Below are 27,925 nucleotides of genomic sequence, written 5' to 3' on the forward strand. Positions count from 1 at the left end.
ATATATATTACAATAACTTGGGACTTTAAAAGTACATATTTGTCTGCTGTGTCTGTCATGTTAATAACCAATTTTGTCCAAAGGACTACCATTTACCTTTTTACCAAACACTCAATGCAATGAATTCCTTATTTTTTGTGATATGGGTTTAATCTTAGTGTTTTGTTTACCATATGTTAAAATTATAATGTTCTATGACTGACTAGGTGGTTTAAAGAAAAGCTTTCAAATTCAAATTATATAGGAATAATATAAGTAAATATTTCCATATAATACCTACATGTATATGAGTTTATATATGCATTTTTATAATTATACATATTGGAATTTTATATATATTTTTATTTGGGAAATTATTATTGAGAATCCTCTATGTGCCAGGCATTATTATAGACACTGAAGAGATAGCAATAAATAGGACCAAGTACCGTATCTCAGGAAGTTACATTCTAAAGAAAGGGAAGAAAGAAAGAGAAGGAAGGAAGGAAGGAAGGAAAGAAGGAAGGAAGGAAGGAAGGAAGGAAGGAAGGAAGGAAGGAAGGAAGGAAGGAAGGAGAAGAAAGAAAGAAAGAAAGAAAGAAAGAAAGAAAGAAAGAAAGAAAGAAAGAGAAAGAGAGAAAGGGAAAGAATGAAAGAGAAAGCAAGCAAGAATACAAGGCAGAAGGAAGCAAGCAAGAAAGAAAAAAATGACAAAAAACAAAACAAGACAAAAGACCAAAACCAAAACAACCCAAACTTACAAGATATTTTAATATAATGATACATAGTCTGGAAAAAAATCAAAGCTTATCTAGAAGTACAAAAATTTAGATGGACAAGAAAGCATCTTCTAGTAGGTCACATCTAAATATATATTTTTCAATGCACTGTTGATCTGGTAGAAAAGTAAAGAAATGAAATATAAGAAAGCCTAAATCAGGAGGAGAAAGCAAAGACTGGTAATCCTCTGGAGGATTCTGTTCATTCTTGATGATTTAACACATGGAACATTGGGACAACTACATGAATCTAGGTGCATTGAAGGCCAACAGTCTCAGTGACAAAATATGAAGCACAAATGCACCCTACAGTAAAAGATATGTGAACTTGTACCCCTTTGGCACACTATATCTGAGTGATTACATTTTTTAAAGAAAAGAAAAAAAATATCTAATGAGAATTCTAGGCCAAAAATCTTCTCTTTGAAATCTTGAGGCTTAGAATTAACATTCTTTCTGTGCCTCCCAACCCACTTCCCAAAGAAAATGTAATCTAAAGTGACTCTAAATGGTAGTGCTTTAGGAATTCATAAGAAGCAAATTATTATCTTTGCTAGAACAACATATTTTAAACTTAGATCTTATCTCAATAAACTCTTAGGATTCCAAAGGATATGTGTTCACATTGAAAAGTTGTTAAACAAATTGTGACACTATTATGAGTAATTAATAGAAATAAGTAATTGCACAGTAAGGATATTAAACACTTCCAGTTTGGAGATTATCAATAGATTTGATTTTTTAAAAAAATAGGATCCATGCCCAGTGTGGAGCGAATGCAAGGCTTGAACTCACGACCCTGAGATCAAGACCTGAACTAAGGTCAAGAGTTGGATGCTTAACAGTCTGAGCCCTCCAGGCAGCCTGGTAGATTTGATGTTTTTAAATAAATAGAGGTTATTGAAAATATGATGAATGGACAGATATTATTAAAATCAGCATAGAATATTTGCAAAATAACTGGTTATAATTGTAAAACACAATGATTAGAATAAGAAATTTAATGAATGGCTTAGTATTCAATTAGACAGAGCTGAAGAGGGAATTAGCAAACTGGATATTAAATCTGACAATACAGAATGAGAAAGAGGCATAGAATGAAGAGGAGATAAAAAATTGATAAAGAAGATGTGGTTTATGTATACAATGAAATATTACTCAGCCATTAGAAATGACAAATACCCACTATTTGCTTCAATGTGTATGGAACTGGAGGGTATTATGCTGAGTGAAATAAGTCAATTGGAGAAGGACAAACATTATATGGTCTCATTCATTTGGGGAATATAAATAATAGTGAAAGGGAATAGAAGGGAAGGGAGAAGAAATGGGTAGGAAATATCAGAAAGGGAGACAGAACATGAAGACTCCTAACTCTGGGAAATGAACTAGGGTGGTGGAAGGGGAGGAGGGCAGGGGGTGGGGATGACTGGGTGGCAGGCACTGAGGGGGGCACTTGACAGGATGAGCACTGGGTGTTATTCTATATGTTGGCAAATTGAACACCAATAAAAAATAAATTTATTATTAAAAAAATATAAAAAATTGAAAGAGAAGTTAAGGACTTAGAAGATCAGGAGAGTGACTTCTAGTTTTATTGTGATGGTTAGAGTACAGTCCGAGCTGCTAGGGTCGAGAGACTATCACACAGTGGCTTAAGTAAAATTGAGTTTTGTCTCCCTCTCACAAATGCTTAGAAATAAGTGGTTGAGAAGTGGAAGAGAGCAGGGCACTTGGGTGGCTCAGTCACTTGGGCATCTGCCTTCAACCTAGGTCATGATCCTAGAGTCCCAGGATCCAGCCCCATGTCAGGCTCCCTGTTCAGTGAGGGAGGGGTGGTGTCTGCTTCTCACTCTACCCCTGCCCTTCCCCCTGCCCCTTCTCACTCTTGCTCACTCTCTCTCAAATAAATAAAAATAAAATCTTAAAAAAAGAAGTGGAAAGGAGATTCTGTTATTCTCAATATATGTTTCCAAGGTTATTTAAGTACCACTAGGAATATGTGGGAATGCGAAATTCCAGGGCAAGCATCTTGTCTCCAAGAAAGCGACATGGAATTTTCTCACAACACCTTCACTTTCAGCCAAGTGGTCAGAACTCAGAACTCCATGGCATGGATGTATTGAGCTGCATTTTTAATCCCAGAAATGGCATATCAGATTTCCCTCTAGTTTCTGGTCATAGTCTCATCTGCTACCAGCTGTAGAAACTTTCTGTTTTTGAAAGGCTTGTGAGTTTGTATTATATCCATTCAGATAATTTCCCTATCTTAAATTCAGCCATGTCATATGACATGATATAAATATGGGAGTGCTATTTTCTCACATTTACAAGTTCTGGGGTTAGAATGTGGAACCTGGGGGCCATTTTTAGATTTCTGCCTACCATATAAAGTAAGCATACCTTTAAGGAGGAAAACATTTTAAAAATAATGGTAGTGGGGTAAATTAACAAGAGTAAGACAAAGATATAATGGAGAAAGGACCAGAAAAAGACAAAATTTTCTTTGAATAGACAAATAAAATGGACAATTCAATATTCCAGGTAAAGAAGAGTGAAAAACCTAAGTAACAATATTAGGCATGAAAATGGGCCATAACCATAGTTGCAGCACAGATTAAAGTAATGATATGCTAATAAATTCAAAGGATATCTGCAGGGAATTAATTCCTAGAAAAATATAAGTAACAAAAATAGATTTAAGAAGAAATAGAAAATATCAATAGTCTTAACCTCATTAAGAAAATTATATTAAATCTTTCCTGAAAGAAAAGTCTAATGGTTTTACAGGCTAATTCTACCAAATTTAAAATTATGAAACACATAATTCCAATCTCACATAAACCTTTTCAGAAAATTGAAATTGAAATAATTTTCTCCAATTCACATAATAGTGTAACATAACTTTGACACTAAAAGCTAACAAAAGCACCATAAAAAAGGAACCAACAGGATAATCATCGTGATAATTATAGAAGCAACTTTCTTAAACAATATACTAAAAATAGAACATTTACGTGTATCAGAATATATATTATTGCAATGTTGAGTTTATTCTAGAAATACATACTTCTTTTTTAACTTTGGAAAACCTTGTAATATGATTTAACATATTTACTTTTTGAATGAGAAAAATAATATACAACTCTCCATTCATTTCCTGATTTCTTGAACCATCTAATAAGTACTGCATATTATCCTTAGTGCTGGGGAAACAGAAGCAAACAAAAAAAATACAAATCCTGCTACAGTAGAGTGGGAGAGATCAATGCTCTAGAGAGGGAAGACCAGTGATGTGCAGGTATATTACAAACTCTGGTTTGTACTATTTGCTGATTTCTGTGGTAAATACTCTTATAATGGCCAATTTCAAACTACCAAATGATACAGAGTTAGCAAGGGATGTCTTTAGTCAGCTTTCTCGAGCTGATACAAGCAATTGCAAAACACCACTGGGAAGACAAAATAAAATAATTCAGCAAGCTACATATTAGATTGGGAGTTAAGAAATGTTATAAAGGCCAATGAACAGGGTAGATGAGATTTTAGGTGCTAAAGGAGAGGTTTGTCTTAATTTTCACTTTTCAAAAAATTGTTCAGCCTCAGTGACAGGGTGACTTTTGAGTAAAAACTTGTAGGAGATGAGAAATCTTGCTCTGTGATCAATCTAGAATAAATGTAGTCAGGATGGAATGTGCTAGCCTTCTCAGGAAAGTGTGACTGGAGTGGACTTGGGAGGAAAGCTTGTAGCAGAAATGAATTCAGAGAGAGCAGGATGAGCTCTCAGAGGGCTCATTAGGCCATGGTCAGGGCTTTTATGATATGAAATGAGGCATCATTGGAGGATTTTGACAACTGGGTGACACAATGTGACTTACTGTTAAAAAGATCATGGAGGTAACTGTATTGATAATAGGTCTGGGGAAAGTGGGGGTGAACACAGGAACAAGTTAAGGATGCAGCAGTCCAGGCAAGAGGTGGTGCAACTTAGGTCATGCAACAAGAAAGAATTGGCCAGATTCTGGGAATACATGAGTTTGCATAGAACACATGAAGAAAAGGAGCAAATGAAGAAAAAGGTGTAGGCTGACACAGATTGGTCCTTGATATCATCCATTTTTTAAGGGTTTAGGAATGAGAGAAAAAGCAGTCACTGATGCAGAAAAAAAAAAAAGAGTTTAGTAATGTAGAAGCCAAGAGTGGGTGTTCAAAGAATAGAGGGATCAACTCTGCCCAAATCATTTTAGTCAAATTTACCAAGATCAGGGTCATTGATGATGATCTTTGCAATAACACTTCTAGTAGAAAGGTGGAATTGAATGCCTGAATGGGGTGGGTTTAAGAGAGAATAGGATAATAGGTATTAAAACAGTAAGTCCAAACAACTCTTTCAAAGAATTTTGTTAAAAAGGAGCAGAGAAATGGGTATGGCTGAAGGGGTATAAGTGTTCAAGAGAAGGAATCTAATTTATTTCTTTTAAGGATAAAGTATGCCCAGATGCTGATGAGAACAGCTCTTAAGGAGAAAGAAAAAAAAGTGATGAATTAATAGAAACAGAAGAGAGAATCACTGGTACACTGTCAAATAAAAGAAAGTGGTTGATATTGTGTACACAAATATAGGACAACACATAAAATCTCTAATATAGTAGGCAAAGAAGCTCATTGTGATCCCTTTTACCAAATGCTGGTATAGAGAATAGATTTGGTGGAAGAAATCTATAGCAATTGAATTCTGATAGTAGTAGTAGTATTTTACACTTTTCTGTGTAAAATAGTAAAATATTCATTTATTCATTTAGAGTATGAATACACATGTTATTTAACATGGGTGTACAACATACTGACTTGATAAGTCCATACATTATTCTGTTCACCTCAAGTACTGCCACCATCTGTCCCATTACATCACTATTACAATATCATTGACTGTATTCTGTATGCTCTGCATTTTGTTCCCATAAACTACTCATTCCATAACTAGAGTCCTATATCTTCCCTATCCTTTTTATTCATTTTGTCCAACCCTCCATCCCCTCCCCTCTGGCAACCATCAGTTTGTTCTATATATTCATAGTTCTGATTCTGCATTTTGTTCATTAATTTTTTTAGATTCCATTTATAAATGGAATCATATGGTATTTGTCTTTCTCAATCTGACTTACTTCACTTAGCATAACACCCTCTGGCATTAGAAAGTTGTCCAGTTTTGTTCTTTTACATGTAGCTGTGCAGTTTTCCCAGCATCATTTATTGAAAAAAATGTCTTTTCTCCATTGCATATTCTTGCTTCCTTAGTCATAGATTAAAATCAATCAATCAATTACGGATTTATTTCTGGGATCTCTCTTCTATTCCATTGATCGAGGTGTCTGTTCTTATGCCAATACCACACAGTTTTGTTTTGATTACAACAGCTTCGTAGTATATCTTGAAATCTGGAATTGTGATACCTCTAGCTATACTCTTCTTTCTCATGATTGCTCTGGCTCTTCAAGGTATTCTCTGGTTCTGTACAAATTTTGATATTATTTTTTCTAGTTTTATGTTTACTGTTGGTATTTTGATACAGATTGCTTTGAATCTATATATAGCTTTGGGTAATATAGACATTTTGACAGTATCTTTACACTTATTTGTGTCATCTTCAATTTTTTTCATCAGTGTTATATAGTTTTCAGAGTACAGATCTTTCACTTCTTTGGTTAGATTTATTTCTAGATTTTTATTATCTTTGGTGCAATTATAAGTGATTGTTTTTTCTTTTCAATTTCTCTGTCCACAACTTCACTATTAGTGTATAGAAACACTACTAACACCTGGGTATTGATATTGCATCCTGCTACTTTATTGAATTTTTTGAATTATTTTAGTAGTTTTTTTGTGAGGTCTTTAGGATTTTCTATATATGGTATCCTATCATCTGCAGATAGTGACAGTTTAACTTCTTATTTACCAATATTGGATGACTCTTTTTTTTTTTTTTCATGTCTAGTTCCTATAGCTAGGAGTTCCATTACTATGTTGAATAAAAACGATGAGAATGGACATCCTAGTCTTGTTCCTGCCTAAAAAGCTCTCAGTTTTTCACCAGTGAGTATGATATTAGCTGTGAGTTTTTCACATACAGCATTTATTATGTTGAGGTATGTTCCCTCTAACCCTATTTTGTTGAACGTTTTTATCTCTTGAATGGATGTTGAATCTCGTTAAATCCTTTCTCTGCACCTATTGAGATGATTGTGAGATTTTTATCCTCCATTTCATTGATGTGGTATATGACATTGTTTGATTTGCAAATATTGAACCATCTTTGCATCCTGGAAGTATATACCACTTGATCATGGTAAATGCTATTTGTAATGTATTATTCTATGCCAATATTTTGTTGAGACTTTTGCATCTATGTTCATAGGGAAAATTGACTTGTAGTTTTCTTTTTTGTGGTTTCTTTGGTTTGGGTATCAGGGTAATACTGGCCTCATAGAATGGATTTGGAAGCTTTCCTTCTTCTATTCAGAAATAGTTTGAGGAAGATAAGAGTTTAACTTTTCTCTAAATGTTTAGTAGAATTTACTTGTGAATCCATCTAGTTCTTGGCTTTTACTTTATTTTTTAGAAGTTTATTGATTATCAATTCAACTTTGTTACTTATAATCATTAGGCTGTTCAGATGGTCTATTTCCTTCTGGTTCAGTTTTGGAAGAATGTATTTCTAGAAATGTATCCAATTTTTCTAGCTTGTCCACTTGTTGGCATAAAATTATTCATAGCATTCTCTTATAATCCTTTGTAGTTCTGTGGTATCCATTGTTACTTCTCTCTCATTCCTGATTTTGTTAATTTGAGTTCTTTCTCTTTTTTTCTTGATGAGTCCGGCTAAGAGTTTGTCAATTTTGTTGATCTTTTCAAAGAACTAGGTCTTAGTTTCATAGATTTTTTTCTTCTATTTTTAAGTCCTTATGTCACTTATTTCTTCTCTGATCTTTATTATTCCTTTCCTTCTACTACCTTGAGCTTTTTTTTACTAGTTCCTTTAGGCATAAAGTTAGATTTTTTATTTGATTTTTTCCCTGTTTCTTGAGGTAGGCCTATATTGCTATATACTTCCCTCTTTATTTTCTTTTGTCTTCATGTATTTTTTAATGTATTTTTTTTATTTTTTCACTGACCCATTGGTTTTTTAGTATCATGTTGTTTAGTCTCCACATTGCTTGTGTTTTTTCCAGTTTTCCTCTTGTGATTTATGTTGAGTTTCATATTGTTACAGTTTGAAAACAAGCATGGTATGATTTTAGTCTTCTTAAATATCCTGAGGGTTGTTTTATGGCCTACTATGTGATCTATTCTGGAGAATCTTCCATGTGCACTTGAAAAAAAAAATGTGTATTGTGTTGGGTTTGGTTGGAATGTTCTGTTTATATCTCATGTCCATCTGGCCCAGTGTGTCATTCAAAGATATTGCTCCTTATTGGTTTTCTGTCTGAATGATCTATCTATTTCTGTAAGTGCAGTGGTAGTCTCCTACTATCATTATTGTATTGCTATCAATTTCTCTCTTTATATGTGTTAATATTTGCTTTATGTATTTAGGTGCTCCAATGTTGGGTGTATGGATATTTGTAATTGTTATTTCCTCTTGTTGGATTGATCATCATCATTATGTAGTGCCCTTCTTTGTCTCTTGTTATGGTCTTTGTTTTAAACTCTATTTTGTCAGATATATTATTCTGCCCTGGCTTCTTTTATTCTCACTTCTTTAGGTCTCTGGTGAATCTTCTATAGGGAGCACATAGATGGATCTTGATTTTGTTTTGTTTTTGTCTTGTTTTGCCATTCTACCACTCTATGTCTTTTGACTGAAGCATTTAGACCATTTGTATTTAAGGTAATTATTGATAGACATGTACTTATTTACATTAAATAATGTTTTGTAGTTATTTTTGTAAATCTCTTTTTTCCCCTTTCCTCTTCTCTCACTCTCTTTATTTGTGGTCAGTGAATATAGTGTTTGTATGGCCTTCTTCCTCTTTATTTTCTGTTTTTATCATCAGTTTTGGGTTTGTGATTAACATGAAATTCATATATAACATCTTTAATAAATAACAGTGCATATTAATTTGATGGTATTTAAGTTTAAACATGTTCTAAAAAAAACACCAGAGAAACAAAAATAAAGATTCTTTCTTTTTCCCTTTCTCTTACATTTTTTACTCCCTTCTCCACATTTTATGAATGTGTTGTCATATTTTGCATCTTTTTATTTATATTTTTCTTATATCTAATTATGACCATTTCTTTTCTGCTTAAAATAGTCCTTTTTTGGTTTAGTGGTGATACACTCCTTTATTTGTCTAGGAAACGCTTTATCTCTTCTTCAAATCTGAATTATAACTTTGTCAGGTGGAGTACTTTTAGTCATAGATTTTTTTTTCCTTTTAAGACTTTGAATATACCATGTCTCTCATGTCTAGCTTGCAAAGTTTCTACTGAAAAATCAGATGATAGCCTTATAAGTTTACCTTTGTAGGTATTTTTGTTTGTTTGTTTTTATCTTGCTGCTTTTAAGATTTTCACTTTGAAATTTTACTTATTATGTGCTGCGGTGTGGGTTCATATTATTTGGAACTCTCTGTGCATCTTGGACTTGGATGTATACTTCTGTTTCTAGATTAGGGAAGTTTTAAGTTATTATTTTTTCAAAAAAGGTTTCTACACCTTTATATTTCTTCTTTTTTAAAGATTTTTATTTATTTATTTATGAGAGACACAGAGAGAGGCAGAGACAAAGCAGAGGGAGAAGCAGGCTCCCTGCAGGGAGCCTGATGCAGGACTTGATCCCAGGACCCTGGGATCATGATCTGAGCCAAAACAAATGCTCAACCACTGAGCCACCCAGGTGTCCCTATATCTCTCTTCTTCTGGAACCCTATAATGCAAATGTTTGCTCACTTGATGTTGTCCAGGGAAACTCTTAATTCACCTTCTCTTTTAAAAATGATTTTCTCTTTTTGGTATTTATCCTGTGTGCTTTCCATTATCCTGTCTTCCAGATTGCTGATATGTTCTGCATTGTCTAATCTACTGTCAATTTCCTCTGGTACTTTTTTTTCCAGTCATTGAATTCTTCAATATTGATTGGTTTTTAATATTTTCTATGTCTTTATTGAAGAACTTGCTGATTTCTTTCATTCTTTTCTCTAGTCCAGTGAGTAGCTTCATGATCATTACTTTAGATTCTTTATCAGGCATATTGCTTTTCTCGGTTTCTTTTAGTTCCTTTTCTGAGGTTTCTTTTTGTTCTTTCTTTTGGAGCATATTCCTCTATCTCCCCATTTTGCTTGACTTTCTGTGTTTGTCTCTGTGGATTAAGCAAAACAGCTACTTTTCCTAAGGTTGAAGGAGTGGTCTTGTATATTATGTTCCTTAGGCAAACTATGTGTGCTTGGTAACTTTTGCAGGCTCATTGGAGCTGTGGCACTATATGTTGGCTACTGTTAAAGCATGGCATGTCTCCATCTCTCTTGCCGTTCTTTTGCTATTTTCTCTATTTTTGGTTGTTCAGTAGCTGTTCAGTCAGTGCTCAGTTCTTCTTCAGGAGGAATGGTTCTATTAATAAGTGTAATTTGGTGTGTTCTGTGGAGGAGGTGAGTTCAGAATCTTCCTATGTAGCCATCTTGAGCCGGAACCAGAAAGTAAGATATTTAAACCAGATAGACAAATAGATAGGAAAATTGAACAGAAAAGGATTCCCAGAAGTATATCTACACATATATGGACTCTTAACAGGGGGAAAGGTAGCATTGAAAATCTTTAATCACTGCCTTGTGGTAACAAGAGCTACGTACTAATTCCACAGAGGAAGATAGTCATGCCTATGGAATACATTAGGGGAATCAATTGGTACACATTTTGGGGTGAATTTCTCTTTTCTTTTCTTTTCTTTTCTTTTCTTTCTTTCTTTCTTTTTTTCTTTTCTTTTCTTTTTGTTTTGTTTTGTTTTGTTTTGAGCGACCAGAGGGAGGGACAGAAGAACAAGAAGAGAGAGAAAATCTTAAGCAGACTCCACTTCTAGTCTGGAGCCCAATGCAGAGCTCAATCTTAAGACCCTTAGATCATGACCTGAGCTGAAATCAAGAGTTGATTTTGACTGACTGAGTCACACAGGTGCCCCTGATTTCATTTTGATTTTAACTAGTATCTGTGCATATTCTATATTCCAATAGTTCCAACTTATTATACATGGCATGGAGAATTCTTTTTAATAGATATGGCCAAATTGTTACATAGCATGGTTTTTCAAACTTACCAAAAACTGTAAACAACTCTAATATCCATAAGTGGTAAAATATGCAACTGATTTGTGCTATAAATTACAGATAGACACATAAAAATGAATTTCACAAACATAATATTGAGTAAAAATTTTTTAAAAGTTGCTTATCATATGAGTTCATATGGTGTAAATATATTTACATAGAGTTTAAAAATCTTTAAAGTTGGTAAAATTAAATAAAATACACATTTTAGGGATATGTGGTAAAACTATGTAAACTAATACAAATTTGATTATTTGGATAGTAGTTATATCTGGGAGGGAGAGAAATATGGTAAAGGAGGGGCATGTAGAATTCTTCCAAGGTATTAATTTACTCTCTAACATATTTGATGATTTGTGTTTATTATATTATTATTTTAAAAATATTGAACAAGCATGCTAAATGTATTCTTTTGAAGGCCGGCATTATTTTTTACTCTTAGGTCTGGTTTTCCTGTATCAATTTCCCATTTGTTTCACCTTTAATGTAAGCAGCTAATAGTGTATTCATTCATTCAGAATCTATAGGCACTGGGTCTACAGATATCACAAATCAGAAAGAAACCACATCTAATGTCTGTGTAAAGAAAGGATGTTAGTATGTGTATGAAAAACTTTCCATTTATGCTGCCAACATAAAGAAATAAAACCTGTTATTTAAGGACACTTGAATTTGGTTAAGGGATCTATACCTTGAGAAAAGAGGGAAAATTGAGTTTTTTGCTGGAAGTGGATCCAAGACAAGGCAAGAAGGCTTGAAGATACTGTGTGCCTCTGATCTTCAGGAGAAGTGGCTCTGTGCCTTTTGATCACTCACAGGAAAAAATATTATATGGGTATTAAGACATCCTTGAAGGAGAACATGCAGGAATTGTTAAAAGATATTTATAGAGATTCCATCCACCCTTATATCTTGATCATGGTGGAAGTTTGAGCTAATTTCATATAATAGGCCCCAGCCCAAGAGTTTTCTGTATTTGTTTTTAAGTTCTGTTTTATTGATTTGCTTAATGTTTTTCTTGTTTCTGTTTTTTAAACAAGCTATTTTTTTCTACCTTCTCAGAAATCTTTGTGAATTCCTACTCTCTCTATTGAGGTCATGGTGCTCAAAAGTAAGGAGTCATAATCCTTTATAGGTCCTGGCCATAATTAAATGCAGATAGACAATGATATCGAATTTATGGCATTTAGTTTATCCTCACCACGTAAATTAGATTATATAATGCTATCTGGCAACCTAAAATAGCACATGTGTTGCTGTTCCCTCATCCCAGACATCCACATCTCCTCTCATCAAATGCTTAATTTGGTACCCCTGGAGTAGCTTCTCAATTAGCAAAGAGACTTTTACTTTATTGAATAGTATAACAAAAGAAAATATGACTTTGAGATTGAAGATCCAGTTCTATTGTCACTTCTTATTAAATTTATGAACAAATCTCCTCTTGCCAAGCTTCAGAGACATACATAACTCAGCTAAATTGGAGACCAAGCTTATCATTCCAGGTCATCAAACTATTTGCCAGAATGTGATCAATAGATATGACCTGGATACCATCAGGAGACACCAGGATCCCAAAGAGAGTGATCCTGAAAGCTACAGTCTAAAAGCGAAGCCAACAACTGAGAATTAGTAGACATAGCCTAGGTGTGGGGATGCTTTTATGTAGTGAAATTTAGAGCAGAGTTCAACTCATTCTACCACATGACTTCTTTCTTGCCCAGGTCTGTTTGAAGTGTGTCATCCACTCAAGTCCTAAAGCATTTTTACCCTTAGAATTTTAAAGATTTCAATTGGACACTGAAAGTAAACAAGTTGAATTGGCATAGATTTGCTTTTACAGTCCTTCTTACTCAGGAATTCTGTGATATGCAAATAACTTTTACTAAAAATCTGTGCACACCTGGATAAGCACATTGCAAATCCTGATTGCTTATGGAAAAAAAAAAAAAAAACCTTCTGGATGAGCTCATGAAAGGACAGATCAATTTTTTTGGGAAAATTCAATCTTCCCTACTGATCATTGAAAAATCTTATTAATGATACCTTCAAAATTCCATGTTGACCAATATTCTGGAGATTAGGAGGCAAGGCTATAATTTTTACCTCATATGCATGGCCTTGAGATAATTTCTTTATTTCCCCTAAGCTTCTGCTTTCTCCTGTGTAGAAAATGTTATTTCTCTTTCATAGATATTTTATATAAATTAACTATTAAATGTATAATGTCTAGTAAAATTCCTGGCAAGTTATAAATGTCCTTTAAAGGGGATTATTTTATCATCATCAAGTTATAGTCATTTTGTAAATCTATCAATTAATTTGCAAATATTTTTTGATGTCTAAAAAGGTACTGCCCTGGATTCCAGAGATAGCAGGAAAAAACTTTTGCACAAAGTCTGTACTACAGTGAGCTTCTGATCTAACTGGGGTAACAAATCACATAGGCATGTGTAAGTAGAACTGAAGGGATAGAAGCCAGAAGAATAGGATAGGAAGTTAAGGTCAACCTATTTCAATCATATCAGGCAATTAGGTTGGAGAGAATTCCCTAAAGACTGGATGAAAATTCTACTGGAGGTAGGTCCTGAGGTCTCGAGTTCACTGGCAGATGAGACTGTTAAGGAATGTTGGCATATTTAGGTGGAGAGACAATGGGAAAACCTGTGGGTGGAGAGACAATGGAACACCATCCTCTGTCATTGTTTTTTTTGTATTCATTAATTTGGTAGACACCCTGCTTTGTAAGCTAGGTATATTTGGTCATCTTTGTCCCTGGTTCTGATTGCTGGTACACATCTGAAACCTTTGGAATATCACTGAGAGTATTGAGTGTCTTTTGTATGCAAATTAGATGACTGGTTGCTGGGGCCCTTAAATAGCTTTAGGATGGGCTCTGGTCATCAGAAAGAAGAAAAGATTGAAATTTTCAGTCCTACCTCCAGACCTCTAGGTGGGGAGAGGGGCTAAATATTGAGTTCAGTCACCAATAGACTATAATTTCATCAGTCGTGCCTACATTAAAACTATTAAAACTCCTAAAGGACAGAGTTCTGAGAACTTCTGGGTTGGTGAACACATTGAATTACTGAAGCATGGTGTATGGAATTGCTACTTACCTGCCTCCCCACACCTCATTCTATATAGCTCTTCCATTTGGCTGTTCTGAATGGAATTGCACTATTTATAAATAAATCAATAATATTTAGTAAAGTGCTTTTCTGAGTTGTGGGGATTGTTCTATCAAATTATCAAACCTGAAGAAAGGATTTGGGAATCTTTCTTGAACTTATAATTGGCCAGTCAGAAGAACAGGAAAGAATACCTGGGACTTTTAACTGGAATCTGCAGTGAGGGAATTACATGGAACTGAGCCCCTTTAACTTGTGGAATCTGGTGCTGACTCCAGGTATGTAATGTCAGAATTGAATTGAATTGTAGGAAACACAGCTGGTGTCTGGAGAGTTGAAGAATTAGTTGTTGGTGTCAGAAAACAGTGAGGACTACTCTGTTCATTCACTTGGCAGACACTGTGCTTTTTAAGTTGCATCATTTTCCTAGTGGAAAATAAGTTTATAATAATAGCTCCCAGATAAAGATGTGTCTCAGTATAATTTCAGCCACAAATGGAGAGAACCAACCTCGTAGAAGGTTGGATTATGGGATCTGTGTGCCTAATTAAAAAGGTGTTCGAAGAGATCCAGAAAGCTTCCTCCCAGTAGAACCCAGGCTGGAAGTAAGGGAAAATCTGGAGGTGGCTTGACTGCATAAAGCACATTGTGGCAACAAAGTTAACAACTTCATTCTTTGGAATGTACCTAGTCTGAAAATTGAACTATCTCTTCAGCATGGGATTATATTTTAACAGCCAAGGGGCTTCAAATTAATATTTGTGGAAAAGCCTCAGGAAAGAGGCCATGTTATCTGGTTGGTGGCCTGCAAGTGATCCCTGCATGCTGGCTGGGATGTGTAAATCTGAAGATGAACATTGTTTCTGATCTTAGCCATATCTATTTCATGACCTAGACAGCTAGATGCTACCTACTGGCATGTTAGCAGAAAAATTACACACATATATTTTTTCCAGAGCTTTGTCAGTAGATATGTATTACCTGAAAGAGACGAGAGAGGTGTCCATGCTTGCAGAGGGTAGAAGGAGGCAAAGAGGGAGGGATGGAGCCAGGGAATGAAAAGGAGGAGGAGAAGAGCTGCGGGAGAGAACACATTTATTCTAAAACCAATTTACTCAGCCAGTCATTTTCAGTATTCTTCTTGCTATTACTGAGGCAGAGGAAGAAATACGATGCTGGAAGAGAAGACTCTTTATCTCTCTCCCTCAGCCAAACCTCCTGCTGATAGACTCTGCCCAAGAACCATTTTTCTCTTGCAATTGTTTGTGACAGTTTATGTGAATGACCATAGTGTTGAGTGCCTAAGCAGAGGAGATGGGCATAGGATCTCCCACTCTTGCCTATATCCTGTCCCCTTTCATACCTGTTGACATTATCAGATAACAAGGGCAAAGTCAGGGCTCCCCTGACAGACTGTGATGCCATTTCCATAGAATATAATTATGTTCAGGGAATGACTGGGCTCCATAGCCACTGTTACGGAGTTTTGGTGAGTATCATCATTATTAGTGTTATCTTCACATGGACTCTGCCCTCTGAGGATTCCATATGCTATACAAACATATTTAAAATAAGCATCCTGCTCTTGCTTATAAATTCAGGCCTATGTTTTATAGCACATAGCAGGTGAGTATTGGGATTATTTTGTTTGTTTTAGAAAAACAAATGTGGAATCAGAAGTTGAGGTTCAGGTCTAGGTCACTAGGCCCCTTTAACAGATTCTCTAGTCTATCTGCCATTGGCTGAACAAGGATCTACCTTAATGTCAAAATCTTCTATCCATGGTTTGTATAGTAGCTTCTTAAGGACCCTACTCTCCAAGCTACAAGGAAATATACCATGTCCTCCACTCTCTCGAGTTCTTAATCAAAAGACTGTCTCTCTTAATTAATTTTTCAGTGATACAAAAACCCGTGTCTCCATTCCATTCACTTATGGATGTGATTTAAAAAACAAAAACAGAAACAAAAACAACTGGCATCTTATTTCTTAGTCATTTTGGAGATAGAGTGAGGAACACAGGAATACTATTTTTCAGAATAGTATAAGAACCATGTGAATAAAGAGAAAGGTGACAAGTGTGAAATGTTACTTGTGTAACAGTTTTGAAAGTGATTAGCAAATTTGGGTGATGATAATGCTTGAGAGTAATGCTCTTTTAATCATCTCTATAAATAGAGTATCTGCATGAAGTAGTGGATAGAGCTGGGACGGTTTAAGACAAGTGATTAGACATTTCACTTCCACTCTGATAGCTGACATTGTACTTTTTAAAAATATTGATCTTGCATATATTGTTTTATATTAAAAAAGATCTAGAGAATAAAAAAACCAAGCCACAGACTAGGAAAAATATTTTCAAAAGCTACATCTGCTAAAGGACTATTATCCAAAATATACAAAGAACTTCTCAAAAATCAATAAGAACACAATAAATGGGCCAAAGAAACTTAAAATATATTTCACCAAAGATATACAGATGGCAGATAAACATATGAAAAGATGCTCCACATCAGGTGTCATTAGAGAAATGCAAATTAAAACAACGAGATACCATTGCAGACCTATCAAAGTGGCCACAATCCAGAACACTGACAATACCAAATGCTGGCAAGGAAATGAAACATCAGGAACTCTCATTCACTGATATTGGGAGTGCAAAATGGTACAGCCACTTTCAAAGACAATTTGGTGGTTCCTTACAAAACTAACTATACTCTTACCATAGGATTAAACAGCTGTTATTATTGGTAATGCTCAAAGCAGTTGAAAACTCATATCTACACAAAAATCTACATATGAATATTGATAGCACCTTTATTCTTTATTGTCAAAACTTAGAAGAAACAAGATGTCCTTGAGTAGGTGAATGGATGATGAAACAGTAGTATATCCAACCAATGGAGTATTTTTTTAGCACTAGAAAGGATTAAACCATGAAAAGACACAGAAGATACTTAATTTTGTGTTCTTAAGTGAGAGAAGCCAATCTGAAAAGGCTACATATTGGATAATCCCAGCCATGTGACCTTGTGGAGAAGGCAAAACTATGGAACCACAAAAAGATCAGTGGTTGCGAGGATTGGGAGGGGATGTGAATAGGCAGAGCACAGAGGCCTTTTAGAACAATGAAAATATTGTGTATGATATTATACTAGTGGATACATGTCATAATACATTTGTATAATCCCATAGAATGTACAATATGAAGAATAAACCCTAATGTAAATTTTTGATTCTGGGTGATAATAATGCCAAGTGAAGTTCATCAGTTGTGACAAATGTACCATTCTGGTGAAGATGTTTACAATGGAGAGGCTATGCATGTGTCTGGGTAGGGAGTATATAGGAAATATCTGTACCTTCTGCTCAATTTTGCTGTGAACCTAAAACTGCTATAAAAATAGTCTATTAAGAAAAGAGTACAATTATCAAAAGCATAAAATAAACATTTTGAAACTACTTTTTAGAACAATTACTAGTATTTTACAAGACAGTGACAGTAGCTCTCTTAAGAGCTTATTAGTAGTGGTTGGCACATAGTAGGTGTTGAATCAACATTTATTGAGAGAGCATGTGTATATATGCATGAGTGTCTGCTCACCAGTCAATAACTCAAAACACTTTTAGTCCTACAACCCAAGGAACACTCTAATTTAATTCAAGTTGGCCCTACTACACCAGATGAAGCAATTCCATCTTGGGAGATTTTCCTAGAAGTTTTGTATTTTAATGATCATCTCTGTATTTTGTTTTGTTTTTAAGCTAGCCAGTAGTTTTGTAATCAGATTTTGGTTCAGAGATTTTTCTTTTAAAAATCCACTGACTATTTCTGTATCCCTTGAAAGTTGACAGCAGAACTGGCAAAATGTCAAGAACGATTCGCAAAAATGCCAATACAGGATATTCTTCAGCAGAAGGAATACATCTTTGGAAGATTCTCTGCCTGAGTTAATTAGTGCTCTTTCTGAAAACTCTCACAGAAATATCTTAGAACTGCTTTTATTAGTGGCTTTATCTGTAGCATACAAGTCATGACCAGGCTTTTAGTCTGGCCTTAATACAGTGATATCTGTTCTGACAATCCCTGTTCTTTGATTGGAAAAGGGATTTCAAGAAGACTCATTATTAACTCTTGTTATGAGAAATTGGCTCCCCAGCATGGAGTTTAGTATTTGAAATGATTTTTTTTCTAGTCCTAGAATATTGTTGGAATCGAAAGAAATGCTCTGAATTTGATGGAGTCAGATGAGGTATCAGCCTAGGATTCTACTCTGTGGAAGTCCTGGATATTGGTCTTTCCCTCTCTTCCACTCCCCCAAACCTCCTTACATAAGGAAATCCTTTTAATCAAGGTAAATTCTCTTCTCTGTCAAAATGCATCAGTAGGCACCCTGAAGGTTGAGTGGGGCTGATGGATTCTGAAATATCACTCCTGAACAAATGTCCTTTTATAGCTGCTGATCTCTTTCCCTCTTTGCCTGTCCCCATTCTAGATTCCTTGATACATGTGGTAGGTGAGATAAGATGGGGAACATTTTATATCTTGAGGAGCTATACTTATTCTGCAATCATATACTGTGTTTAAAGCCATTTCATCAAGGCATGTCAAACTAAAAATAGCTTCTCCATATCGTTCTTTCTGTTCTTTTCTCCTTGCCCTGAGAGACACAATCATTTTACTTTATAAGCAATCGTCCTTGCATTTATTATGTATCTGTTTTAATAATTGCAGGTAAAAAAGTCTGACAGAAATAACAAGTGACAGGTCATAAGAAAAAGAGACATGGGAGTAATTAGAACAACATAGACATGTGGTAGAATTTTTGGTAAAAAAACACCAAGCGATGCTTTATGTGTCGTATTAAGTCAAAGGTGTGGGAAGAGGGAGAAGGAATGTTTCCATATTGTCATTTACAGTGATTACCCTGGGGGCACTTAGGTGGCTCAGTTAGTTAAGTGTCTGCCTTTGGCTCTGGTCATGATCTCAGGGTCCTGGAACTGAGTCCTGCAACAGGCTTTCTGCTCAGTGGGGAGTCTGCTTCTCCCTCTCCCTCTACCCCTGCTCTCTTTCTCTCTCTCTTTTGCATGTGTTCTAATAAATAAATAGAATCTTTAAAAAAATTTACAATAATTACCCTGAATCATTAAGTAATGACTAAATTACATTTAAAAATAATTGTAGAGCTTATTTATGTGATGCTTCTTATTTCTCAAAGAATATTCTCAAACATCATTTCCTTTGAAGTAGGGTAATGTCAGAAGGAAAGGCAGTTTAAAAAAAAACTATCTCCACTTTATTTGTAAAAACTATGGGCTAAAGAAGTGAAATGGCTTTAAAATGTCCCACAGTAACAGAAAACTCAGAACCATAATCTGCTGATTTTAACTTTCCCTGTTCACCATCTCTGATGCAAACTCACAGAAAGCCTTCTGCCTCGTTAACATATAATGGTTCATTTACTCCTGAGTTATTAGGCCCATCTTTCACCCCAGCTCAAAGGAGGCATCAAAGAACTGGAGAACATATGTATAGCAAGGCAGGATCAAGCTGCTAAGTCAGAGAATGGATGGAAATGAAGAGATGCAGCATTACAGTATAAGATTTAAGTTTTTATCATCAGAAAATGTTTGAAAAGAGAATAACCAAATCATTAATGTGATGAATTAATAGTTTGAACATATATTGAGCACATATGATGATTCCAGAAACAATACTACGTGTTTAGCATATAAGGATGATACATAGTCCCTTTGGGGGAAACACACTTAAACAATTGCGGAAAAACCACACAGATGAGTCTTCTGGTTAAAAACGACAATTTGAGTCCTATGTATTTAATTTAATTCTCTTCCCTCCCAAATTTGCATTTATATAAACATATGTACATATGTGCATATTTATGTATGAATGCATATAAATATGTATGTATGTGTGTGTCTATATGTATATATGTCTACATGCATATGCACACACACAGATCAGAAGTTTAAATCAGCATAGATAAGAAAGTGAATGATGTACAAAATGTCATGTTGATAGCATCAAATTGAAGGCTGGACTGACAAACCCAATATCCAACAATTGAAGCCATATTAGAAAGGGTTATGAATATATAAGCTTTTAATTAGGAGGAAGGGAAAATTTTAGAATTAGAACAATATATAAGCTAATCACATGTGACCAGCCACAATTTGTATATGTCTATAAATTATATTCCTAAGATTATTCATAATGTTAGAGTTTTATTCCAACTACCATCATTATCCACCCTTTCCTGTCATCTTTATTCTTATTCACCTGTGGCACCATCCACCTCAGCCTAGGTGGGCTTAACCGTAGGGCTTGTGACCAGTGGAATGTATTCAGTGTTTGTAACTTTGGTCTTAAGAATTGTTTCTGCTCTGGCTCACCTGTGGTCCTATGATCCACCGTGGGGAGCTCATGGGTCAGATATCTACTGTCCCTGAAAGAGAAGATGTTTGGCACAATCTAAATCTGACCTGCTCCCAAGCCCATTCTGTCCCAGCAAAGTCATAGCCTACCCAGAAAGGTAAGAAAACTAAGTGCTTGCTATTTTAATCTATTAAGTTATTGAGGTTGCTTGTCACACAAAATTATTGTAGCAATAATTTCCTGATGCATCATGGGTTCTCACTTTGTATACATGGCATGGGGCACATGGTATTCAAAGTAGGGGCATTAATGAAGACGATCTGTTAATAAGTAAAATCATATCCATTACGAAAAGGAAAGAAGAGCCCAGCTAACTTTGGTACATCACAACTATCTTGAGAGGGGAAATTCCAACTATTTTGCCAGTAGCAGCAATGTTTGTTACCATATACTGCTCTTTCCAGTAGTAATGAAAAGGTATGCCAGTAAGAGAGGAGTACCCATTAGGTTAGACAGAAAGGGTTGAAGAAAAGTCGGGGGAAATGGGGGAAATTTTGATTTTTGGAAATGTAAAGGTGCACAAAACCTCCTCTGGAGGTATGCCAGATAAAGAGGAGGCTTTGCAACCACCTTACAACTTGAATATATGCACCTAATAAACCTAATAAACCTAATAAACAAGGACCAGGTGCTTACTAAGGTTGAGCTGCTACATTAAACACAAATGATGACAGCCCTGAACATAGAGGACTAAATTTATGTCAGAAGAGAAAAACTTTCACATGGAACAAATTTCTGTAGTTATAACTTCCTTCTTACTCCTCATTTACAACTGGCATCCTTATCTGGCAAAAAAGAAGTGCAGAAAATAGCATAGAGCAACACAGTCATCTTCAGTGGTTTGCTGAGGAAATGGCTCTTTTTTATTTGGTGGTTTTGTGTGTGTGTGTGTGTGTGTGTGTGTGTGTGTGTGTGTGTGTGACTGCCTCTAGCCAAAGGACCCTGGAGGGTTAGTCTGAACCTGGTGATCTCAAGGATTTTCCTGATGTCCATACAGAAGTCATTCACATTGTGAGATTCTGGCTTCCTTCATGATTACCCAGGTCCTCCCCATCCCTCTGATCCCTGTCCCTGTGTTTCAGAGAATTGGAGGATTGCCTTCCACGTATTGAATCTTAGGCTAGTAAGTAATTTTTCTATCTAGCAATCCAAACCTATATTATATCTTGGAAAAATGTTCTCACAATATTGAATATGTGAATGGCATCCTTCCCTGTTTGGTCACACTGATACAGTTTTCTAAAATATACATATTTTTATATAACATTGTAAATATAAATGAAAATTTAGCATGGTGCAGTCAAATATATGGGCTCTGTTTACCATCTTGAATAGAAACTTGGAAGCATTTCCAGAATCTAATGAACAAAATTGACAATGGATTATATATGGAAGAGATTTGGAGGTTTTGTTTTATTTGGGAGCCTTGAGAGATGAAATTATGAAATATAAGGAAATATGTGGAATATATGAAATATAAGAAAAGTACATGTAGAGGGAATTGAATACAATTCTTTATGTACTAACATTTAATGTTAGTACATTAAATATACTAGACTAGATAGACTAGATAATGGAAAAGACAACTCAAGAAAACTTAGAAGAAATTTTCAAGGTTGTAAGGAGAAAAATCAAGGTATTGTATGGTCTTAGAAACAAGAGTTCAAAAAATGAGAGGGCAGCCAAAAGTGACAAGCGCTATTGGAAAATGGGTATGATAGGATAGAACTGTCCATCAGATTGGAAGGTTGAGTAGTCCTGGTGAGCTTGAGGAGATCAGTATCAGGAAAGGGTGTGGGCTAGATTGCAGTGTTAGGAGTGAATGGAATAGGATGGAGTGGAGACTATAACACTCAACAGCCCTTTTGGGAATTTTGTTAGCCCCCCATATCTCTCTCCTATGTTCTAATAATTCGTCACTTGATTATCTTCCCCATAAGGCAGTAAGATCTTGAAGGTAGGTGCTATGTCTTTAATTTTTGTATCACCAGCATCTAGCACAGAGCCTGGTACATAGAAGTATTCATTAATGTTCCTAAATGAGTGAATTACTAGCTTTGGTGGCCAGTAAGCACCATGTTGACAGATATTTATACCATCTTTGGCAAAGGAGCCAGGGAAAGCATGATCCCCCTGGAGAGAGTTCTCTAAAAGCCTTAGCAAAGCTTTTCTGTGCAACCTGGAATAGATGGATTGCCGAAGCTACAGTCTGCAGAAACTGCAAGGGTAATTTTAGGTCATCAAGATGTCATTTCCCTAAATGGAATAACTAGTCTCTTGCTGGTTGGAAATCAAGTGTATTCTTGTCAGAGAGCTTTCGGTGAGGATACTGGTGATGGCCTTGCTGGTTTGAACTGAAGCTTTTAGCCCTCATTCTATAAGCATTAGATTTGGATCCACATTTAAAATGGAAAATGCTATTTAAAAATATCTGATAGCCCATTAAAGTTCATCGTTCTGTCATCTTACCATCTCCTCTCAAAAGAAATGCTGGGCTGTGCTCCTCTCTGCTGGAAGCAGCTTTTACAGTGACACAGCACACAAAGGCTGATTGTCTCTTCTTGAAGGGGTACGATCTTCCTATATCTGGATAGGTCACTTTTTAGAAAGCATTGTTCCAATTCAGCTAATTTCAGTCTGATCATTTTCTTCTGTTCAGTCTTCTAAAAAAGCATTCATTTTGCAACTCTAAATTCCATTCTGATTTTTCTTAGATTTCATCTCTCGTGAAGTTTTTTTTTTTTTTGCCTTTTTGCCTTTTCCAACCAATACCAATGTAGTCCTATACCCAGATACATATATTTGAATATATATTTATTTGTCTATATGTATATTGCAATAATTTTTATACATGCATGTATTTTATCATTAAGGAGATTAAAAGGAATAGATGGGTTCATTTGTCTATAAATAGTGGAATGCTAGCCACTTGTCTGTGATACCCCAAAGAAAAGTAGATTCATTGTTTACCCCCTTATCTTTTCCTGTTTGGAATGAACAGAGAAAAAGATGTTATCTCTATTTAAGGCTTCTTCTAGGTCTGACTATTTGCTAATATCCCTTGTGTTTCAGTCTGACAGGAAGGTCCAGACTGATATTGTGGATAATAAGCTCAAGGACAGAGACATACTTAAGATGGTGACACCCTGGATTGAAATAAACTCTTTCTCTCCTCCTCTTCTTCCTCACTCTCATCTGTTCCAACCTCTATTCCATCCAAGATGTTTAAGTGTCTGGTCCATTATATACACTCAAAATTGCCACTGAGACATCTTTTTCTGTTCGTCACCCCTTCCTCCATTTTGTTTCCCTGACCATTATATCCATAGCAATCTCTCTTCACTCTGAAATTACATAGCATTATTTAGCCATGTCTCTGTGTTCTTCATATGCAATGTTGATATTTTATTTTTTTAATAGCATATAGCTGCATTCTAATCTTTTTAGGGTCAGGGTACTAATTATTTTCAGCTTTGTTTCTCCTTTAGTCTTAGAGAACAACTAGACATAGTAGGTGTTCAATCAGCATATTTGTTGGTTCACGGACTAGATCACCTTTTAAAATTCTATTTTTAAATGTCTGATTGTGGTTTTCAATTTTATGTAACCTTTAGTTAAATGACTCTTCTCCTAGGCAACCAGTGTGGGCTGATCCCTTAGGACCCTGCTCAAGAACAAATTTATTTTATTTCAAAATGGCAGACAATATTTGGTTGTAAATTTGATAATCATTAAGATAACATATAGCTGCCTATCTGAAGGTCTCAAAATAATCCAAATATTTGTAGAGTGATTAACGATTTCATAGAATATCTCACTCATAAGATCTTTTTTTTTTTTACAATTATTTACAGCAAGTATGTAAGCCAAATTTTACTCCATATTAGAGAAAGGTGAAATGTCTTAACTTGCTGAATGTCACAAAGCCAGCAAATAGCAAACTGGAACTGGAAACCTAGTTTTCTACTTCTAGGACTAGTGGAGTTTTGTTTGTTTGTATTTGATTGTTTCTCTTCTACCAAAGTATTCCCTTGGATATTTAAAAATTTTGTGTGCTCCTTCACTTGTTTCACTGGAAATTAGAGCATTTATATTGTTTTTATTTAGTTTTGCACTCTATTGTGGTAACTCTGTCTTCTGTGGCTATATAAAAGGTTTTCCCAGAATTAATGTTTTTTTTTGTTTTTTTTTTTTTAGCAAATTTGTAGCATGGTATTTTAAACAGAGTCCTTCAAATGAAATTTTAAAAGGTTGGCATGTTAGGGCTGACCTTTACACAGAGTGAATCCAACTTGACATTTCCCATGCTTTAAGATGAGACTTCTCCATGATTGCTTCCTCTCCCCACCCTGCCTGCCTTAATTATTCCTGATCTCTTATACTAAAGCTTTGCTTAAGTGAACTCCACTGTACCTACCCCTGGCCTCCCAGAAGAGCAGGTCAAAAGCAATTACCATTACAAAGTGATTGGCTTTTTCTTAGTGGAACCGGAACTTATAGAAAAGTACTTTTACTGCCTTTCTGTGGCTGAGTCAGTGCAGAAAGGCTCCCCTGCAGAGCCTGGCACATCATCCCACACAAAGCAAGCTCCCTAAATATCACGTCATGGTTATCAGCTGAGTCCTTAAATTCTCCTGGTTAAAGACACTAAGTATCAAAAGCAGATTAAGAGTATATCTCTGTCCTGGGTTGACCAGCGTCTCCTGTATATCTAAACAGAACTCGGAACGTAGACTTTTTTTTTTTTTTAGAAATAGGGTCTTTGCAAATATAATTGGTTATGATGAGGCCATACTGTTTTAGAGTGAACCCCAAATCCAATATATCTTGCCTCCTTATAAGAAGAGAATAGAACACACAGAGACACTGACATGGAAGAAAAGTGGCAGACATTGGAGAGATACAGCTACAAAACAAGAAACACCCAGGATTTTGGGCAATACCAGAGGCTAAGACAAAGTCATGGAATAGATCCTTCCTTTGAACCTTCAGACTATGACTCTGCTGACACCTTGATATTGGACTTCTAGCCTCCAGAACCATGAGAGCATATACTTCTGTTGTTTTAAGCTACTGGATTTGTGATGATTTGTTACGGCATCCCTAGAAAACTAATTTAAGCTTCCACCCTTGCAACACAGTGTTTTCTTTGTGGGGACAGCATACCTACAAAACCCAGTGCTAGACAATGGCCACCTTGGTAGTTCAAGTGTGGCTTAGTCAGTTCAGGGAGGGGAGTAGAGTGAACTGGTATGATCAATGTAGTGATCATGGAGAGGTATGAGTTGAGATGGACTTTGAATATTAAACGGAATACAGAAAATTATAAGGAGTGCAGGTGAGAGACATTCTAGGGAGATAACTATTACGCTTTATACTAAATTTAGGAGAGTAGGTAGGAATAATGGAGAGCCCTACACTAAGAATAGGTTGCAAGTTCTTGGATTGTATCCTTTAGAGGGACTGGGGGCATTCAAGGTTTCAAAACTGAGGCAATGCACTCATCATTCTCTCACTGATTATTTATAAAGTTACTTGTCATTCCATTTCCAATATATTAAAAACTGTATAAAAATGAAAAATAAAAAATAATTTAAAAAATGTAGGGAAGTCTATATGACTTAGAGGAAAGACAAAGAGTCCCCAGATTTGATTTTTCCTAGTATGTTGTTTTCAATGAATCACTGTCAGTTCTTCTCAGTTGGCTTTAATTTGGCATAGTCAATGAGAGCCTACTGTCCTGTGAAACTGTGTCTCTGAGCCTGGCATGCCATGAGATAGTCATTGAGAGATTGAATATTCAGGCCTTTTCACTAGAAGGAGTGTTTTCTTGGGAGACTATACCTGGTGGGACTTCCAGGCCAGGTATACATGTGAGTTCTGCTGCTGCACCCTCTCTTGGTTGAGAATCAAGACCTGTCATGTGCACTTGCAGTGTGTGCATGTTTACATCTCCTTCCAGAAAGTGAGCCAAGCCCAACAAGGCTTCTTAAACTTAAGGATGTTTTCTCAAGTTTTTCTCAAAACCATGTTACAGTGGTATTGCCTTTGGTAACAATCGAGCAAACTGTGGATTAGAAAAGCTTTTACTGGGCAGCCCTGGTGGTGCAGCGGTTTAGTGCCGCCTGCAGTCCAGGGTGTGATCCTGGAGACCAGGGATTGAGTCCCACATTGGGCTCCCTGCATGGAGCCTGCTTCTCCCTCTGCCTGTGTCTCTCTCTCTCTCTCTCTCTCTCTCTCTGTGTGTCCGTGTCTCTCATGAATAAATAAATAAAATCTTAAAAAAAAGAAAAAAGAAAAGCGTTTACTTGTAGACTATGACCACTCAGAAGTCATTTACCTCAGAAATACCTGAGTACAACACAATAGATTTGGTCATAAAAAGAATGGAAAGTGAGATTTCATGATAGTGTTTATTTTTTGCACTTTGATTCTGATAGTTAACTGGCATATTTGCCATTGATAATGAGATATATATTTTTTGATAATGAGATATTTTAAATGTTCAGGAGTTTCTTTCTCTTTTAAACATTTATTTCATGTTCAATAAGTATATAATTATATCAAAAGATCCAGAAGTAGATTATATGAGATAAATAATATTCACAATGTCAGACATTGAATGAATGAATAAAGTTATACATCTGATTTCACATATACTTCTGGCCACTCATGTTTTCTAAATATATTTTAAAATATATTTTTTAAAGATTTTATTTTTTTTATTCATGAGAGACACAAAGAACGAGAGAGGCAGAGACATAGGCAGAGTGAGAAGCAGGCTCCATGCAGGAAGCCGGATATAGGACTCCATCCCAGGACTCCAGGGTCATGCCCTGAGCCAAAGGCAGACACTCAACCGCTGAGCCACCCAGGTGTCCCAAAATAAGTGTTTTCATAAGGCATTTTTCTAGACGAAATAGGAATGTGTTCATTTTTGACATAAAGTTGAATAAAGAGTTACATAAAAATGCTGCACTGTTGGGGATTTACCCCAAAGATACAGATGCAATGAAACGCCAGGACACCTGAACTCTGATGTTTATAGCAGCAATGTCCACAATAGCCAAACTGTGGAAGGAGCCTCGGTGTCCATCGAAAGATGATGGATAAAGAAGATGTGGTGTATGTATACAATGGAATATTCCTCAGCCATTAGAAACGACAAATACCCAACATTTGCTTCAACGTGGATGGAACTGGAGGGTATTATGCTGAGTGAAGTAAGTCAATTGGAGAAGGACAAACATTATATGTTCT

Source organism: Canis aureus, chromosome 12 (assembly GCF_053574225.1).
Source record: "Canis aureus isolate CA01 chromosome 12, VMU_Caureus_v.1.0, whole genome shotgun sequence".
NCBI classification, from domain to species: Eukaryota; Metazoa; Chordata; class Mammalia; order Carnivora; family Canidae; genus Canis; species Canis aureus.